We start from the raw sequence: 21,266 nt of genomic DNA, 5'->3' as shown, positions 1-21,266 counted from the left end.
TGTCTACAGTGATTCATTCCACAGAGTTTATGGAAGATACAGAATAGAAGAGCTTGATATCTCTGTCCTTGTGGTCCAGTAATTGGCTACGAATACTCATCTCTGCCAGAGATTCACTGCTGGTCATTTGTAAAGGAAACATCATGGAATGCGGAGTTTCCTTTTGAAGTTAAGAGCTGATTGTCACTCTCGGTTATTTCAGCAACTACTTTATTGCAAAAGCTATTCTTGGACACAGTTGTGGCTTTAAGAACGGGGAAAGAAGACGTTTCATGTTCATTTATCACCCTTAACTCTGATTGACCTTTCGTGTTGGCACTAAGTCTCACTTCCAGATAGTATCAACTCTTACTTAACCCTTTCTGAGCTTACAACTTCAGTAGTGACTTGAATTCCCAGATAGTATCAACTCTTACTTAACCCTTTCTGAGCTTACAACTTCAGTAGTGACTTGAATCTTCTCAAAATGCTTTTTTTGTAAGCTGAATGAGTTATACTACCATACAGTAGAATAGATGTCAGTTTCATTTTCATACAGTATGTTTCACTACCATGTTAAATGCATCCAAGGCACCAGGGTCAAGCCGAGGAAACATAATTAATTATCACTAATTTTATATGAGATTCAGATAATATGTAATTAATTTTAAAATTACAGTGAGAATGAAGCATTTTGAGCTTTTGATGGCTACTATTATTACTACATGACTGATAACAAAGTAAAGAAGGCCCATTATTAGAATCGAGTTCATCACATTGCTGCCAGACACTGGTGCTACCGAATTCCTGTGTATTTTGGAGAGTTTTGTTAATATTCGTAGCTTCCCCCCCAAACAGCAGGTACTAGTTGGTACTGGGAAGAAGAAGAAACAATAAAAAGTAAAAGTTTTTTCAGATTCAATCAGGATCCTTTTCCCTATTTGTAGTATTGTGGGATCTAAGGGGTTTCCTCAACCATAAAGGTATCGGTTTTATGGAATGTCAAGGTAAGATCTGGATGGCATTCACAAATCATTAACTATTGTATTCCTTCAAAGTACTTAATACTACCATCAAAGGTTTTATAATTAGCAGAGGAAAGTTTATAGCCTTCAAAAGAATGTGGGGATTTCCCAAAGCCAGTAGGTGTTAAATAAAATTTGTTTGATATAATAAAAGCAATCCCGGGTATAGGAGAAAGATTTTCAGAAACCATTTGATATAATAATTTATTGTGAAAGAAATATGGCGATTCTGGAGCTTCTGTTTAAAAGGAAAAAGGTTAAGTAGACTAGCAAAAACGTAATACTTCGACTGAAAGTTGTCAGAATAATCAGCATTGAAAATAGGAATTTTGTTTTCTTATATAGAATAAAATAAATTGGTTGGTTTTATATCTTGAATAATGACAAAATCTAATTTGGCTACAGGTGATTATAAAATTTAGATTTTGTTTTCATGTTATAATCTGGATATATGTTTAAAATTTCATATATATTGGTATGAGGTGGTATGTCATCGTAGAAACCTATATAATCTTTTTGTTGTTGATCCTCACCCCAGGATGTTTTTTTGATTGATTTTTAGGGAAAGTGGAAGAGAGAAGGGGGAGAAAGAGAGGGAAGGAGAGAAAGGGAGAGAGAAACAATGGTGTGAGAGAGACACATTGAACGGTTGCCTCCCACATGACCCCAACCAGGCGGAGATTGAACCTGCCATCCAGGTGCACTCTTGACCAAGACTCGAACCTGCAGCCCCTTGGGTGTATAGGCTGACACTCTAACTGCTGAGCTACATCAGCCACTGTGAAACCCATATAATCTTATTAAGCAATGTCACCACAATACATTTAATTAGAAAGAGATCTAACTAGACCCCTCCCCTCTCTCTCCATAAATTTACACAACTATAAGCCAAGTATGTATATTTCACAAAATACTTTAAATAATGGAAACACAAAAACCATACTACTGGGAGTGGAGGCACCACCATGTAGGACTGACCTGGACACTAATTCTTTTAATGTCCCTAGAAAATGCAAATAAAGCACTTGGACTAGAAAAAATTAAAATATTCTCTAGATCAAATATTTTATGAGAAATTATAGCACCTGATGATTATGAACTTTGTACAATGTGTTTTTCAAAGAACAGAAAGAAAAATAACCTTTAAGCTGATAATATAAAATAATGATACTACTTAATATTTATTGAGTGATCACATTATGCTAGACACTGTGCTAAGTGCTTTACATTAAATTTCTCATTTTATCCTTCCAGTAACCTTACAAGATTGGTTCTGCTGTTATTTTATAGCTGCAGAATAGACTTAAGAAGATTAAATAACTTGTCCAAGGTCACACAGATAATAAGTGTTGGAGCAGGGCCTAATTCAAGTTTCAGGCTCTTATTTGCTACATGCTTTTGATATATATATATATATCTAATATAAATAATTAAATAATTAAAACCAATATATGATTCTTATCTACAATGTATTAATTTGGAGTGAGCATCTTAAGTTATTCCACCTAACATTCTACCTGAAATCCTGAAGTGTACTCTTGATTGGATTTTGATACTTTTGTACTTCAATATCTGGCAGTAGACCAAGTTATATTTGATATAGAGTACCTCTTCCACATAAAGATTCTCATTCATGAATGGCTAGATAAACTTTTTTACATAACACAATTAAAAAAATAAATGGGCCCAGCCAGTGTGGCTCAGTGGACTGAGCATAGTCCCATGTACCAAGAGGTCACTGGTTTGATTCCTGGTCAGGTCACATGCCAGGGTTGCTGGCATGATCCACATTAAGGGGTGTGCAAGAGGAAGCCAATAATATTTCTTTCTCATCAATGCTCCTATCTTTCTCTCCTTCTCCTTTCCTCTCTCTAAAATCAATAAAAACATATTTTAAATAAATAAGTAAATGGCAGCACTAACACAGTTTTTCAGAGATTGAGAGATTATCTTTGATCTGAGGCAAAATAAACAGTAGTACTCTCATGAATGCCTGAGTCTTTTTCAATTTAAAAGTATCAAGTTATGATTGAGGACTTCAAAATTCACAGGATTATGGCTGAAGTAATTGTCACTTAAGCAAGGACTTAATTATTCTCCTATCTCAAGTCAGAGTTACTTGCTTGTCATTACTCTTCAAGTATATTGATACTAATTATCCTAAATGGTTTTTATAATTGGCAGGGTATACCTGTCTTTTCTTAACAAAGAGACAAGTTTGTGACTGTGGGACAATTGTACTGAATGGATTTCCCTCTACCTCGTAGCTAAGTAAACTAAGCTGAGACAACAAAAGTTATCGTATTGATGTAGTCTCATTTGTTTAATTTTCATTTTGTTTCCTTTGCCCAAGGAGATGTATCAGAAACCACATTGCTTTGAGGAATGTCCAAGATTTGACTACCTGTGTTTTCTTCTAGGATATTTATGGTTTAGAGTCTTACATTTAAGTCTTTAATCCAGTTTGAGTTTATTCTTGTGTAAGAATTTAAGAATACAATATAAGAATATGGTTTAATTTCTTTTCTTTTGCATGTTATCTGTCCAATTTTTTTGACACCATGTATTGAATAAAGTATCTTTATCCACTGTATGTTCTAGCCACTTTTGTCTAATACTAAATGACTATAAAGGTGTGGGTTTATTTCTGGGCTCTCTCTTCTTTTCTATTGATCTGTATGTCTATTTTTATGCCAGTACCATGTAGTTTTGATTACTGTGGCCTTGTAGTATAGTTTGCTGTCAGGTAGCATAATTTCCCCAACTATATTCTTCTTTCTCAAGATTGCTGTGTCTATTTGGGGTCTTTGTGGTTCCACATACATTTTTGGAATATTTTTTCTAGTTCTGTGAAATATACCATTGGTATCTTGATAGGAATTATGTTGAATCTATAGATTGCTTGGTAGTTTGGACATTTTACTTATATTCTTCCTACTCATGAACATTGTATATGCCTCCATTTATTTGTATTGTCTTCAATTTCTTTTTTTTTGGAGTCTTATAATTTCCGAGTAAAGGTCTTTTATATCCTTGGCTCAATTAATTTCAAGGTATTTTATTTTGCACGGCAAAGGAAACCATCAACACAATGAAAAAAACAACCCACTTAATAGGAGAACGTATTCACCAGTGATACACATCTGAAAAGGGGTTAATATCCAAACTCTATAATGAACTTATAAAACTCAAGACCAAAAAGCAAAAACAATCCAATTAAACAATGGGCAATGGACTGAATATACACGTCTCTGAAGAGGACATACAAGTGACCAATAGACATATGAAAAGATGCTCAGCATCACTAATTATCAGAGAAATGCAAGTTAAAACCATAATTAGATACTGCCTCACACCTGTCAAAATGGCTATCATCAATAAATCAGAAACAGCAAGTGTTGGTGAGGATGTGGTGAACAGGGAATTGAAGTGCATTTTTGGTGGGGATGCAGATTGGTGTAGCCACTGTGGAAAACAGTATGGAGCTTCCTAAAATTTTTTTAAAATGAAACTAATTTATGACTAGTAATTCCACTTCTGGGAATTTGTCTGAAGAAATCCGAAACACTGGTTTGAAAGAATATATGCACCCCTTTCATCATTGCAGTGTTGTTTACAATAGCCAAGACTTGGAAGCAGCCCAAGTGTCCATCAATAGATGAGTGGATAACGAAGCTGTGGTACATTTACACAATGGAATACAACTCGGCCATACAAAAAGAAGGAAATCTAACCTTCTGTAACAGCATGGATGGACCTGGAGATTAATATGCTAAGTGAAATCAGCCAGTCAGGGAAAGTCAAGTACCATATGATTTCATTTATATGTGGAATCTAATGAACAAAATAAAAGAACAAAATAGAAACAGACTCATAGATACAGAAAACAGACTGACAGTTGTGGGGTGGAGTTTGGGGGTCTGGGTGAAAAAGGTGAAGGGATTAAGCAAAAAAAAATTTCATAGACACATAATAGTGTGGTTATTACCAGAGGGAAAGGTGGTGGGGGAGGTAGAAGAAGTTAAAGGGGCATAAATGGTGATGGAAGAAGACTCGACTTGGGGTGGTAAATACACAATACAGTATACAGATGCATTATAGAATTGTGTGCCTGAAACCTATATAATTTTAGTAACCATGTCACTCTCCCATAAATTCAATAAAATATTATTTAAAAGTTATTTTATTGAAATAGGCCTTGCTTGTAAAATGAATTCCACTTTTCTTTCATAGCTCATAGTGTTACTCCAAAATAATTATCTAAGAAAGATTGAGTTCTCATAAATAATGAACGAAACAACTGATCTAGTTGGCAATATAGATGCATTAGGTGATCGTGGTGAAAACTATGTGCAGACCAAGTATTTTGCAGTCATTAAAATTGTATTCCAGTTAGTTCTAAAGTTTATTTGGGCTAAAGTAAATCTTTATCCGAGGAGAGAGATCCATTTTCTCAGAGACTAAAATCACAAAGAAAGAGCAGGGGCACTTAAAGGAAGTTTATTTCATGTCAGCTGGGCAAGTCACATAGAAGGATAGATTTCTTCTGATATGTAACATAAAGAAAAACAAAGGAAGTGGAAGAATAACTTGAAGCACCTGGTTGCTGTCATTGGGCAGCATACTGCAGTAGTTCATTATAAACCAGGACATAATTTTATTTTAAATTCACAATCTTCAAATCTTCAGTGTTTCTGGAAAAGCTTAAATTGAAGTATCTATGAAATAATTAATGAGAGCTATAATCCAGAATAAATGTAATACACTTTAAACACTTATACTTTATGGATAATTTTAATTTTTAAAACAACAAAAAAAAATCAGCATTTAGAAAAAATGGTCCTGCAATGCCCCATTGTTCTATAGATTTGCAATTTTCTTTATCACAGAAAGAAAATGAAAATAATTTTAATCATGTCTAGAATGCCAGTTTATGTCTTTGACCAACACCTACTTGAGCACTTATCCATTCTGAATTTGAAATCAAAATGCTTTGAATACAGCTTACAAGCCCCTTTGTTTTGGGGGTAAAGGAGCCACTAAAGCAAACTGAAGAGAAAGAAGAGATAATAGAGCTTGGAAGCAACCCCTTGGCTAAGAGGAACAAGAGCAGTGGAATAATTTAATTGCTCATCAGCTAATTATACGGTATTATAATGTTAATGTGTCTTCATCATGACAATGTAATAGGTATAGATTGAAGCATATGAAAAAGAAAGTGTTGATGCAGTAATTATAAGTAAGAGTGGAGCTGTTAGCGTAATTATAATGCTTCATTGGGTAATTAAGGTATTGTTCAACTTGAGATTGGGAACAAAGTGTGAACAAGTTAAATATTGAAGGACATGCCTTTGACATTCCAGATGAACCTTTGCAGAGAATAGGATATTCTATGTTGACACAGCTATTTCCTGGTTCCCTTTTCCATAATTTATTATTTTTCAGTTGTGAATTCTATGAAAGCCTAATAATTTGAATGTGATATGCTACTGGTGGCTACATTTTTTTTTATGCAACATGATCCATGTTGCTGCTATTTCTTTTTCAGTTTTGACTCTTTTTTTTATTCCCCAGGTCATTAAATTAGCTACAATCTTTATAAATAAACATGTTCAAAATGAAATAATGTATGTGAACAATTCTCTATACTGAAGGTGGTGATGATTATTCTTTAACATACCTGAGCTGTTCTGAGAAATGTTTGGCAGTTACCCCTTGATTTTTATATCAGTGGGTAACCTGAATTTTTTTCAGAACTTGTTAGCTGCAAAATATCCATTTACTGTAACGGCCTTTCAATGTGTTATAAGAAAACCAGCAACTAGTGAACACTGGCTAACGATAGTAGGCAGCTACAATTTCATAGCTATTTGCCAATATTTTTGTAGTACTAGCTGAGTGACCCCCCTATGTGCCACACTGTTCTGAATATCTTAGGTATATTAACACATTGATTCTACTTTAATTCTAATACTATCTATACATTGTGCAGCAGGGATGTCTATCAGAGCAGAACATGGCTTGGCTGAGGTACTGCCGTGGTAGAGCTGGGATTTGAACCCAAGTGGTCTAGTGTCATACTCTGCTAATTCTACAGTTCTCCCAGTTGTCTATTCAGAAGTTTGTTAGAAGAACTCCTGAGAGGTTTTTATATTCAATTACAACAGAGTAGTTAAGCAAGATTTAATGAACTGATAGTGAAGGATAAAATAGCCCATGGAGGTGGAACAGAAGAAAGCAGCAATTAAATATTCGAACACTGAAGATGGCAAAGAGCGATCAATTTGGTTGCACTGAGAAGTCCATAAAGAGAGGCCCCAGGAGGAAAGACTTCAGACTGAGTTTAGAGTCTAATCACAAACAGCCTGAAGGCCCAAGTGAGAAATTCACAGAGAAGCTCATTAATTTATACTACTTGGCGTGTATGGATTTCCCAAATGCTTATGATGAAAACACGTAGGAGCTACCAGGCTAGATATGGGAGTGCATGTGGGACATGGAGCAGAGGATTTAGAAATAGTGATGCCCTACTACTAAATTGTGTTCAGATTAACATAAAGGAATGAAGTTTCTGTGACTATAATGCCACTGAAATTATATTGTGTTGTTTTACAAAACCACCAATATGAATATTTTCATATATTCTTTATAAGCAACTATAATTTTTAATTTTTTTATGAATATTTACATCAGAATGTGTTATTGGGAAAATAAACCACATAATTGAGAAACATATACAAGGGTTTTCTTTTTAAAATCAATCGGGAAAAAACCGCACAGCTACATTTATTTAATTTATTAAATAATGCTGTATTATTTTCCATCAGCAAAAGTGAAACTTTAAACTTTAATATAAACTATTATAAAAGCAACACCCATTTAAAAGGAAGAATTAGAGAAAAATACGCATGATCTAGGATAGTTCAAATTTTAAAATAACTGATTTAAACATTAGATTCTTAAATTAAAGCACACATTTATAAAATAGGCATGCACTTGGAAGGTGTCTACTTTCTTTATGTTCTATTGAGCTTCTTAAAATATAGGAGGAAAAAAACTGAACCATAGAAAATAAGCTCACTTAAACTTGATAAAGTGCGTATTTCCACAGCATAATTCTGTCAGAGGGAGAAGGCAGTTGAGTGTGTTTTGTAGTTTAGCATGCGGCTACAAATACCATCAGGACGTTGTGGTTGGAAGGACAGATTATTTTCAGGGATTTTTGAGGTGTCACCTCTATAGTAGAAGGAGCAAAGGCTTTGGAGCCACAATGATCCCAGGAACTGACTCAATTAACCTCTCTGAACCGTATTTTCTCTAGAGTGAGAGAGATAATAATAAATTCTATCTTGCAGGGTTGTTGGGAAATTAAAAAAAAAGATATTGAAATGGCGATCACAGAAGGTGGCTTGTGTAATTTTTCAGTTAAAACTGGCTACGATCATTGCAGTTCAGCCTAAGAGAGTTACTGAACAATGCTTAGCACTAATAGGAAGTTCTTAAATGTTTATAACAAATCCATGAAATTAAGACTTTCTTTTAATATATTAATTAGAGTTGTTCTCAGTAATGAAAAAAGCTACTAAGCATTGAAGACACAAAATGTGATCATGTGAAGTATCCTCCTCACTTCAAGATGCTTCCCCAAAAGTGAGAAAGTACAATTGTCAGAGGTTAGTTTAACAAAATAAGGAAATGGATACTATTTCTAACTCTTAAAAAGGGTCCTGTTTGTAATAACTCCAAGGTAATGAATATAAGGCATATAATCAGTATTCTTCATAGCACAGTTACAGTCCTTATAAAACACACACACACACACACACACACACACACGCACGCACACAGGCTTACAGAGCATATCATATTATAACTACACATTTATTTACCTTACAGACATACAGAACACTCACTAATGTTTTTAGGTGTTTCCTCTGCTAGACTGTAGGTATCATAAAAACAGAAATTGTTTCTTTCATTTTTATGCTCTCCAAAAACTAGCATAGCACTTGTAACATATATTTAATAAGTAAATAAGTAAATGAATGAACTTTTATTATGTTTGGAGATAGAGTCAGGGTTAAGAAGGATGTTGAAAGAACTGGCTATAATTCACAAACTACCAGTTTCCCTGAAGGTATGTTTCTTTCTCTAAACAAAACATGTATGTATTACAGGGATGATAAACACACACATGTTTATATAATATTTAATTTACTCTTGCTCCCTTACCCCGACCATTCCCATGTTCATATCCAGTGAACATTAAGGACAATGATTTATAAGGAGTACATTTGATCATTTTTTAAGTAACTGAGAATATAGTGTATTTAACTGAGCAGTATCACCCATAAATATTACAAAATTGACCTTCATCACTATAAATTTAACATCATGATTTCTTGATATGGTGACAGTGGAAGGAACTTTGCCAAACCAATTGCTCCTTTAGTTAGAGAGGAAGATAAGTGGCTAGGAAAGTCTTTCTTCTTGTCTTGTGGAGTTGGAAAGATGAAAAAAAGTGGCGGTGGGGGAGGGGTGGAGAAGCAACTCATGCAGCTTTGAGAATGGGAACACTCCAAGTGGACAAACAAGAAAGCGTTGGGAGGAGGGATGTCAGACAGCCATGTCTTTGAATCCTCATCCTCTGCTGCAGTCACAGGTGTGCTGGCCGCCCTAGGACCGGAGCTGGGTACCACAGACAGGAAAAACCCTAGGAAAAGCCTAAATGCAGGGCCGTATTTCACTAAACTTAAAGAATTGTTAGATTTTTATCACTTAACTAAATTAATCACCAAATAACTAATCAATGAGATTTGTATCTAATTTTTCTCATAGATTTTATGACGAAAAATAATCCCCACTAAACAAATAATTCAGATGTAATAGATCATATTCCAGGATAATGGATTTTACATTGTGCTCATAAAAGGAAATGTAAAACTGTCTCCACATTTTTTTTAAGGCAGGAATCATGCATTTCTATATACTTAAAAGAAAAGTTGTCCCCAAAGAGTGTATTTTATTACCATATTGAAAATTATGTGTTGGCTATAGTAAGTACTTTAAATATAAACATAATTAAAGAAGAGAGCTTTCTGATAAAATAACTGAATGCAGAGAAACACAACAGCTAAATTTCTCCAAAATCCCTGAGATTCTGAGTCATTGACCTATTGTAGTGCTCTTTGAGAAAGTGTATTGATAAGCATTTGATGTCTTTCCCTGATGCCCAGCTAAACTCTGGTCTTTGGACTAGATGTTTTTATCCAGGTTAGAATTTCAAGTGGTTATCTATTCTGTGAGATTGGCCACGTTCCTTCGAAAAGTTTACAATTTTCACAGAATGAATCTGCATACAAGAAGTGCATGTCAAGCCCGGGCCGGTTTGGCTCAGCGGTTGGAGTGTCAGCCTGCGGACCAGAGAGACCTGAGTTCAGTTCCTGCTAAGGGCACGTACCTCAGTTGCAGTTTGTCCCTGGCCCCAGTTGAGGATGTGCAGGTGGCAGCCACTTGATGTGTCTCTCTCACATCGATGTTTCTCTCTCTGTCTTCCTCCCCCTCTCTCTCCCGCTGCTCTATCTGAAGATAAATGCAAAAGAAAAAAGAAGTGCATGTCAAAATACAAAGATATAAGATATAGTAGTCACCCAGAGAATGCTATTTATTTATTTATTTATTTATTTATTTATTTATTTATTTATTTATTTTTATTTTTTATCCTACTCGAGGACATTTTTCCATTTTTTGTTCAGGTAGAATGACAGGGAGAGAGAGGAAGAGAGAGAGAGAGGGTGAGAGAGAGAGAGAGAAACATCGATGTGAAAGGGACACATCGAGTGGCTGCCACCCGCACGACCAACCAGGGCCGGGGACAAACTGCAACCGAGGTACATGCCCTTAGCGGGAACTGAACCTGGGACTCTGGACTGCAGGCCGATGCTCTAACTGCTAAGCCAAACCGGCCAGGGCCAGAGAATGCTAATTTTAACCAGATATTAAGCCTTTGAAATTTCTCTATTCTTTTGCAGAGGAAAACCCATGTGTTCACTTTAACCCTAGTGGGACATAAGGGGACATGCAAAAGCTGAATGTTATTAGCAGTGGAATTAGTTACATCTTTATTTTCTAGACCTAAGGACTTTTGGACAATTTGGAATACATTTATAATGACTTTAGATAAGTTGTTTAAAAAGAGAAGTTTTGGTGGTGTTTTGGAGAAGCCGTAATTACCTTTTCTTGCTAACTCATTCACAGCCCCCTTTAGACCAGGCCCCCTGTCCTATCTGCAGTCTCCCAGCTATGCCCAGGCTCTGACGGAGCTGGACTTCATGCTTTTCTTAGGACTTGGGTAAGGACAGACAAGGGCCAAGCTGACCGCCAGCCTCCTCCTCTGAATGTTGCCAGTCCTTCCCCAAGTGAAATGAGGCCTTTGATTAAAAACAAAATAAAACCTATCACAACAACAATAAAAGAAACAAACATCATGCCAGAAAACCCTCAAGACTGACAGCTTTTTGGTGAAAATGAATAGGAACGACATGATAGTTGAGCAAGTTTCTCTAATGTCCTTCCTATTTCCTCTGCCGGGAAATAGCTCCAAAGTGCTGTTGATCATTTCCACCACGTGGCTCTAATCTAGCTGAATATTATTATCTCTGGTATTTATTTTTCAATCTTGGGTGGTTTATCTGCACAATAGGAATGGCCTTATCCCTTATCCCCAGATAGAGAATCATAACCTTCAATCAAAAAGGTGGCAGGTCATATTTTTGAAAGGGGTCTACATTTATGTGCTGTATAAGCATAATAAAAGAAGATTTATTTTTTCATGATTTGTAGTACTTCTCTAAGTGTCCCACAGGGTCTGGTTAATGTGGTACATATAAGGTTTGATAACATATGCTTCCAAAATAAAGCAAGGTTCAGAAATGTGCTCTGTATTTCCTCATCAGAGACAACTACAGCTTTCGTGTTGTCCATACTTGACAAGATATTGAACTTGAATTTAGTATTTTTGTGTAAATCAAATTGTGACTGGAGACATTCTCATAGTTCAGGAGAAGCCTTTGAAATGCACGTTCGAGGTCTGTAGGCTTTCTTTTCTACCTCAAGTAAATAGTGACGCGTTTGATATAGGGAATTTATCTCACATCGCTTTTGTCTGATTTGTGGCCAGGATGATTATTTAGCATATTAATTAGTTGTTGATATATAATATATAAATATTATACTTAAGCAATCAATAAAGAATTGGGATTACATCCATAAAATGTTTACACATACATGACCCAGATAGGGTACATATGTATGATCACTAAGAAACCAAAAGTATAATAAAAATAATCAAACTTCCTTTTAAAACCATTTCAACTTGGCAACTTTTTTACTTGACGACTGTGTGATACTTTTCTAGGAAATGGGGATAACCTGAACTCGTTCCTTTACTTAACCAGTGAAGTGTTTATTCTGTTTACTGAGCTGATACTACACTCCAGGGACTTTTAGATTCTGAAGCAAGAGCAGTCAACAAAACAATATTTTTGCCCACAAATGGCTCACTCGCTAGTGAGAGAATATTACAATGAAACATCCCTTGCTCTCCAAAGTTAATGATCTAATGATCTAATAATATGCCAGTATGCAAACAGAAACAACATGATGTGATGTAGGCAGTGAGTGATGTATTTATGTTATGACATTACTACAGTTCAGGGAGAGAAGGTTGATCCTATCTGGAGACATCAGTAAAGACTTTATAAGGTGATGACCCTTGAGCTCAGTTTTATTATTTAAAATTTTTTTTTTCTTTATTGATTTTACAGAGAGAGGAAGGGAGAGGGGGAGAGAGAGAGGAACGTCAGTGAGAGAGAACATCCATTGATGCCTCTGCATGCCCCCCACTGGGGATCAGGCCCACAACCTGGGCATGTGCCCTGATGGGGAATTGAACTGGCGACCTCTGGTGCATGGGTTGACACCTCTTGAGCTCAGTTTTAAAAGAAAAATATTTTTCAGATAGATGAGGGTCCTTGTGAGGAGACATCTCAGACAGAAGGACTAACAGATGCAAAGTTATGGCCTTGTAAAGCAGCATAATATATTCATGTAGCTATAAACTATTTGACATTAATGCACATTAAGAACCAAAGAACTTACATGAATTTATGCATAACGAATGGCCACAGACACCATGCAGTGAAGGCCTGCGCAGGGGATGGGGGCACGCTGGAGGGCGTCAATGGGGGGAAAAGGGGAGACATCTGTAATACCCTCAGCAATAAAGATAATTTTTAAAAAATACATAGAAAAAAATTGAAATGATTAAAAAAAAGTCAACTTACCAATTATTAGAAAATTAAAATAATTGTTTTTGGAAAACCTAGAATAGAATAAAAGATGATGGCAAAATCTCATTCAATACTGTAGTGCAAAATTAAAACACATGAAAAATAAAGTGTTTATGCACCCCTCGAAAAGAGGGGATTGAGTGGAGACAGACATGAACCTTTACATAGGGAGAATCCACTCAGGCCAAGAAGTAAGGACTTTATTCTGTAGGAACTGGGAAGTCATTTACAGTTTTAAACAAAATATTAACATGGCTGGGGTTGAATTTTAGAAAGAGCACTTTTATCAATGCTGCTCAAAGAGGAGAATTGATCTAATTTATATTCTTTGTTATTAAACTAGTAGCATATGAATTAACATTTAGATAATGTCTTTAAGCTATTGTCTAAGATACTTTCCTATTGTTTGTCAGTGGAATGATATTAGATGGGAAAATGTAATATAACCTAGTTTTTAAGGAATTAATTCCTAAAAATATAAGCACAAAATGGAATTTTGAGAAAGGTAGGAATTCACTTTGTTCAAGTAAAATTGTCCTTTTGGCTGAGTATTTTTTTTTTTTCCATCAAGTTCATGTCTATTTCTTAGAGTCACATGCGAAAAAAATCATTGGATCTTTTCCAAGTTATTTATGTTCATATAATTTTGATTATGATTGTGAAATAAAAGAAGTCTATGGCATCTTGATTGTGTTGACAAAAAAGTTAGCATTTGATAAGTTACTTTCCCAAAATGCTTTCATTTATTAATCTTTATTCTAAATTTAACTTGATATACTTTTAAATTTGTATACTCCCATTAACTACTTCTCTAAATAAATACTTGTTTAATATTTTACTCTGTAGTGTAGTGACTTTTTCTGAAGGATATAAGGAAATTATACTACCTTATAATTATACCATAATTATACATTATAATACCACTTGGGTTTTATTTCCCCACCAACCATTATATCTAAAGAACAGGTTTTCCTTTGTCAGTTAAAGAATCATAACCATCACCCCTTTCTTATCACATGTAGGATAAGAAACTAGAGAAAATTTCTATCAAAGTGTTAGCTAATGAAGCCATTTTACTAACTAGTTATTTATTTCTTTTTTTTTTTTTTGTATCTTATGTAAAAATTGCCTAATAGTCAAAAGCAGTTAATTGATTGCCTTCCTCCTTAGCCATCATAAAGAAGACAACAGAGAAACACAAATGTAGGTAAAGGTAGGGAAAATGCATAACTGATATTTTCTACAGAGAGATCTCTGGAGAGGCATGAGACAGTGAGAAGAGAGATTAGTAGCTTGACACAAACAGCTTTTCTAATACGTCATTAATTATCTTTGTTATGTGTACACCCAGTGGGAAGCACGCCATCTTCAGACTGGGGCAGTAGCTTGTTTCTTCAGAACCCTTACTGCTTTTGAAAGACAAGAAATAAGACTGGGGTGTGTGTGTGTGTGTGTGTGTGTGTGTGTGTGTGTGTGTGTGTGCATGTTTGCATTTCATTAATCTACAGTTGTTTAAAGGGTTTTGTTTTATTCTGTGGTAAAATGAGGGAATGTAACGATTCATTATTGCTTATGATTTATTGAGATTTCTTTTTCCACTTTTTGTGACAGTACTTTTCTTACATTATTTCATTATAGAATCTTCACAGCCTCATTTGGTATTAATATCCCCCTTTTACACACGAGTAAACTCAAGCTCAGAGATGTTAAATAATTTACCTAAGATCGAGTAGCTAATAAGTCGCAGAGATCATATTAAAGTCTCCGTGACTGTACAGCCTGTATTTTTAACTAACCGCGTTCGTGTTACTTTTTTGTTATTGCTGCTGATACATCCCACATTATAAATGTCATTCCTTCGTATATGTGATTTTTACTATTTCATCAACCAAAATCAATATGATGCAATTTATTTTTTAAATACTTATTATTAATTTTAAGAATCGTATTGTGAAGGTACATAATGTTCTTGTGTGTTTAAATATAAATCTTAGAGAAGGTTTATGCTTTTATTTTATTTTATTAAAAAAAATTTTTTTCTTTATTGATTTTTAGAGAGAGAGGAAATAGAGGGAGAGAGAGCTAGAAACATCGATGAGAGAGAACATCAATTGGCTGCCTCCTGCATGCCCCCCACTGGGGATTGAGCCCACAATCTGGGCATGTGCCCTGGCCAGGAATTGAACTGGTGACCTCTTGTGCATGGGTCAACACTTAACCACTGAGCCACACCTGCTGGGCAAGGTTTATGCTTTTAATATTTTAATATGTAGGCTCTTTGAGGAATGAATAAAGATTTGTTCTTGTCATTGATTTTAATAATCCGACATGACATTGTTTTGGTTGCCTTGAGCTACATTATGAAATTTAATGAAATATTATTTAATAATACAAATGAATAGCTACATATCCAGCTTCTCTGAGATCCCAAGGCCCCTCTACCACTTTCATTAGACAAGTGATTTTGCTATCACTAATTTATTTATCTTTGATGACCTATAGAAATATACAAATAATAAATACTGTAAAAGATTTTGAAGGAGAAACCAGTCCCCTCATATTCATTTAAAAAGAAAAGAAAATTCATATAAATAAAACACTTTCTTTGAGTTAAAAATAAAATATTTTTATTAATTCGTTTTTAGACTCAGCATCTTTTAAAAACTTGATTATTAGAAAACATGATCCCAAAATATAAAAAATAAAAGAGACTGACGTGGAACATTGTTATATCTGTAGTGAACACCATTTCCCCCACCATTTATCTCGTTTTGAAGGATAGAGACAGGGCAGTGATTGAACAGTCGGTGTTGCTCCGCCTCCCCCATCGTTTCTGTTCTCCTCTCGGTTCTCCCTGGAAGTTCAGTATTTCCCTCTGCTCTGAGGGTTTGTCTGTCTTGTCAGTAGTCCCTCCTCCATCTCTTCTTTGTTACTCCTTTCCTTTTCAGAGAAAAAATATAAAGTAAACCAAATTCCCTTCTCTTTTAATATATTTTCAGTCCCATATACATATTTCTTTCTGACATTTCTTATCCCAGGAACCATTTTATTGCCCATCTACTTCCTTATCTTCGAACTTAACAAGAATCAGCTCCTATAGGAATCTCTAGAACGGTAATATCTCCTTCCCCCCAAAAAATCATATGCTACCAAACAAGTACTTTCTCTACTGTCCTTATTTATTTTGAGTAAAGAAAAATGTGATTTTCTCTACAGACTATTTTCTGAAAATTATGTCTGCATCTAAAATATTCCATCTGGTAGCTGATGTTTTAAACACATACTTATAAAAAGTGGTCAAGGTGCTGTTTAAGTAAACCGGTCTCTATCAGTTAATATTTGTTTGAATATAAAACTATGAAACTATCCATTTTTTGTAGCTGATTGCAAACATATGTTGGTCTATTGTCTATTCCTAGTAAAATAGCTTGCTAAACGGTTCCTTTAAAGTTATGCCTCTACTGAATATACATATTTTTATTTCCAGTTTTTACAATAATATATCAAACTAAACAATCTCAGTGCTGAAGTGAGAAAAAAATCACTGCCTTGCAATGTTATCTCCCCTTTTCAAACTTTCAGTAGTTGTAGAATAAAGTAATTTTTGTACATTAACAGACTGTGCAAAGAGCTTGGATTTTTAAAATCATAATCAGCAGAATCCATATATGGCATTTCCATATAGCTTTATAACATCTTGAGTTTATTAGTGGGAAATTTAATTAGTGCTAATCAGCCAGAGGCAAAAAGAATGCAAAATTAACTCGACATATATATTTGATGTTTTTCGGTAGTTCTCAGTTTTGCACTATAACCACAACATGGCAGTTCAGAATAAACACACAGACCTACAATGTCACTTGCAATTACCACATTACTGTAAATAACTATAGCTCACTGAAAAACCAGCCAGGACTCATTATCTTCCTGGATTTATCTGAGAAGGCATGCATCTACCCTACAAATGAAATGGCATGTTTGAAAATTCCGAACTCTCATTATTGGCCCGAATCGTGATTTGCACTCTATTTTCTCCAACAACATTTAGCAATGTTAATATACTTAGCAGTGTTGTTCATGTTCAGGCTCAAGCGAGGCAGCAGAGTTCCTTTCCCTTGAACTCTCCTAGTCTGCGTCCACCAGGGATTAGTGCAGCAGGAGACAGGCAAGTGCGTGGGGAAATTGAAATAACAATCTTCATCATCACTTCTGTTCTCGCCTTGGCGCCTCTCTGCTATGTGATGGAATAGAAAGATATAAAGTATTAGACAATAACTTATGTGAAAATTTTGCGATACATACATCCGACCATTATCTTTTCTAAAGAGCAGTGATATCACAATAGGCCCCTAAGTAAGGTAACCATGTCATTTTTGTTCAAACTGAGGGACTTTTAAAAGTAAAAGGAGTCATTGTTAATAATTTCATTAAGAAAAAAGGTATATGTTGCGATGGCCCGATCTTACCCAGAGATCTGGTCATGCCACCTTGCCATAGACTGCCCCCAAGAGGATCATGTGGTGTGACTCACGCATCTGGATTCTGAGAGCCCAATTCCTGAGTCAGAATCTCTGGGTATAGTTTGGGCATCTGCATTTTTAGCATGCTTTCTGGGTGATTTTTAAGTGTACTAAACACAAAATACTACACACATATGATTACTATGTACCAGGTACTCTTCTAATGTCTTTTATATGTTATTCCTTTAGTCCTCACATCCACAGCCATAGAATGATTGTATGATGTATGAATCATTCAAGTAGAACAAAAGCACATGCCTCAGAAATGGGGCTGCTTGGATCTATTTGGATGCTTGATCAAAAGAGCTACATTTTGCCTCGGTTTTTGGCATCATGCAGGATACACCATAATTTGATAATCTGCAATCTTGAAAAAGACTTAAACACTTGAGAGGAAAGGTCTTAGTGAAAAAGCAACATTTTAGCAGCTTCTTAATATCAAAGAGTTTGGGAAGCAAAGAGTGAGACCCGGGAATGGGGGTGTGAACATGCAATCATAAAAGAACTATCATGTCTGAGAGAAGAGGAGTCCGGAGCTGGGTGGCTGGTCAGACCATGAAAAGTGATTAGTCTGAAAAGGTGGCCTAGTGTGAAATGTTAAAGAATTACAGGTGCTACTGGATAGGTCCTTCCGCTCACCGCTCCGTATCTTCTTTGCACTTGACCGGTGTGGCTGCTGGCCCGCTTTCAAACTGCCTGGGCCTGTAATTTCTTGCTGGGAGGTTTTGCCCCCTGGAATCTGCTCTGCCGAGTTGGAGCAGCCAGAAATACATAGAATTAGCACCTCTTAAGGAATCGTTCACAACCAGTTACCAAATATTGTAGATTAAAGCCCAGTTCCCTCAGGGAAGGTGCTAAATGACTCTGAGGTACTCGGTCTCTGCAGAAAGTTCCAGCAGGATTCAACAGAAGCAACTCCATTGGTAAAACACCCCTGGTCAATGTTTTCTCATCCCTGTTGCATTTTCTCATCCCGACTCTTCTTTCCCGGAGTCACTTCACCAAAAATTTGCTTGTGCCTAAATCATTGACTCAGAGTGGGCTTCTAGACGAACCCAGACTAAGACAACACTGTCTCCTGAGAACATAATTTGGATTTTTATGTACTTGTTTGTTAAAAGAGGCCACTGAAGAAATGTTTAACCAGAAGATGGACCCAGTCTTTGTGGCAGGAGAAAACTAGCAGCAATAGGAGAGACCAGAAGAGGTCAGAGTGTTGGAAGGTTGAGAGCTGGTTGGAAGCAGGTGCAGGGTGGGCGAGAAGGGCCTGGAGTAGCAGTGAGATGTGGGAGAGAGAAATGGGAAGCTGTGTTTGAGTTAGACTGGGCAGGCTTGAGCGATCGACTGGATACGGAGTGAAGAGGGACACGATTTGTATGAAGCGATGACTTACTTGGCCGGGACGTACGGTGATCCAGAAGGGGGTTTCGGCGGGGCGGGGCTTACCCACTGCACTCGGGATGTGCATGTGCGGACGCCTGCAGTTTCCCCAAACGTGGGCAAGTCGACTGCATCGTTTGTGGTCGTGGGGAACTGTGTTCGCGCTCTCTCCTAAAAAAAAAAAAAGTTTTGAGTTTGGCCGTCTGGGTACAGAGCATCCAGGGCTGCTTGCTAGCTGCAGCCACTACACAGGTCGCTCTCTGTGCAAGCCCAGCAGATGCCATGCAGACCCGCGGGTGAACGGCGGTGACAGACAGCACCGTGTGCAGCCCGCCGTCTGCGCGCCAGAGAAATGCGGATGGAGATGGAGGTGGAGAATACAGGAGGCAAAGGCGAAGGCTTGGAGGGGGGTTGTAGAATTCTGTTTAAAATTTTGTCACATCACTTCAGAAGTCACTTAGAGTAAACACTGTGTTACCCTGAACTTGAAATACATAGGCCAACTTGAGAAAATGTTTGGACACATTAAGGAAACCTCACAAGTATGAATACAGATAAAATAAAAGATTAGGAGCGATCTTTTGGAAGACTCTATGGGAGATGAAGGCATCCAACTGAAGCCAGCATTTGTGGCTTCTAAAATCTATAACCTCCATCGACCAGTTGTAGAAAGCATGATATCATGAATATTCAGAATTTATCTCTTTGTACGTGCTGATGGCCTTAGATAGTTAAGCCTCAAATACAATCCTGAGTTAATTTTTAAGTGTGACTCTTAGGAAACCTTACACGGAGAGCCCTTTGTAATTTACACAGCCGTTGCTTAGTTATGTTTGGGTGCGATTCAAAACTGCTGTTACCTGTGAGTGTAGAAATCTGCCCGTATGATCCTCCTCTAGAATGACCCTCTCCCACTCACTGATTTTTGCAATAAAATTTTACATTGGACATAAATTCTTCTGCGTAAGTCTGCTTGGCACCATATAAAAGTGAACGTTCTTAAGAGTGGTCATTTCCATAAAGGAAATGTTGAAAAGATAGTGTTTAAATTTAACTGTGTTGTGATTTAAAAGGTAGAAGAGGGAAGAAATGCGCAGATTGAGGAGATTGAGGGGACTGAAGGGAAATGTGTACGGTATTACGAATGCCATCCCGTGATGTAGCCTTTTAGCTTCAATAAATAATAGTTCTAAAAATAGTGGTGTCCAACCCTTGACACCAGCTGAGTTCCTCTGCTTAGAATGGCAAACAGAGCAAAGATCGTTTTTGTAATTTAGAAAACCAGCTGAGAAGTCTTCTGTCCAGTTTCCGTTGCATCATTGATGAGAAAATTTGTGTTTATGAAATATACATATCAGGGCTCTTTTCATATAATGCAGGAGAAAGAAATCATAATTGCATTTGTGACACTAACCATTGCCAATCAGGGATAGTTACAAGAAGGTGAAGGGCAGTTCAACAACTTAGTTTTCAGTAATAGAGTGAGTTGGTTAGGTTGTGGACATGTTTGGGGAGGGTTTAGTGGAGACACTTCCTCAGATCAAGGGGTTTGGGCAATTAAAGAATGCAAAGGGACCAAACTTGTCAGACTCCTGGTGTGTCACAAGATTGTACTTTTCTTACTGACATGACAGGGCATCACGAAACACACAGCACTTGAAGCTGAAAAATTAATCGGGGAATCATTGACTAGTCGAAGGAAGTGGTGGTATTCACAGACAAATTCCAGAGTTGTTGCCTGCTGGCTGGGAGACAGGAACTAGCAACTTCCTCGTTTCCTTTTGCTGACCTTACCTGAGCTCCATACAATCACAGATTTGGAAGATGTGCGGAGCTTTCCTACCTTTCAGGGGTCATGGGTCCTGCACCAAGTCACTGTGCCTGCCTGAGCACAATATTCAGGATGGTCCACAGTTATGGATGCTTTGGCTCAATACACATGGCACTGATACAAGAAAAACTGAAATAAAAGAGAGAGGCAGGGAGTGAGGGGAAAGGAGAGGAAGAGAGAC

At 36.6% G+C, this 21,266-nt stretch overlaps 1 protein-coding gene and 1 non-coding gene across 5 annotated transcripts in view; both read left to right on the top strand.

Annotated features, from left to right (window-relative positions):
- Window positions 1-21,266, top strand: part of ERBB4 (erb-b2 receptor tyrosine kinase 4) — a 1,035,274-nt gene that overhangs the window by 459,989 nt on the left and 554,019 nt on the right. The window lies entirely within an intron of this gene.
- On the top strand, window positions 19,260-19,428 carry LOC118625950. The gene has a single exon (XR_004958795.1). It is a non-coding gene; the product is annotated as a U1 spliceosomal RNA (small nuclear RNA).

The sequence above is a fragment of the Molossus molossus genome, unplaced genomic scaffold, assembly GCF_014108415.1.
Source record: "Molossus molossus isolate mMolMol1 unplaced genomic scaffold, mMolMol1.p scaffold_m16_p_11, whole genome shotgun sequence".
NCBI lineage: Eukaryota > Metazoa > Chordata > Mammalia > Chiroptera > Molossidae > Molossus > Molossus molossus.
The sequence above is the reverse complement of the archived record's forward strand: the minus strand, read 5'-3'. Positions and strand labels throughout refer to the sequence as shown.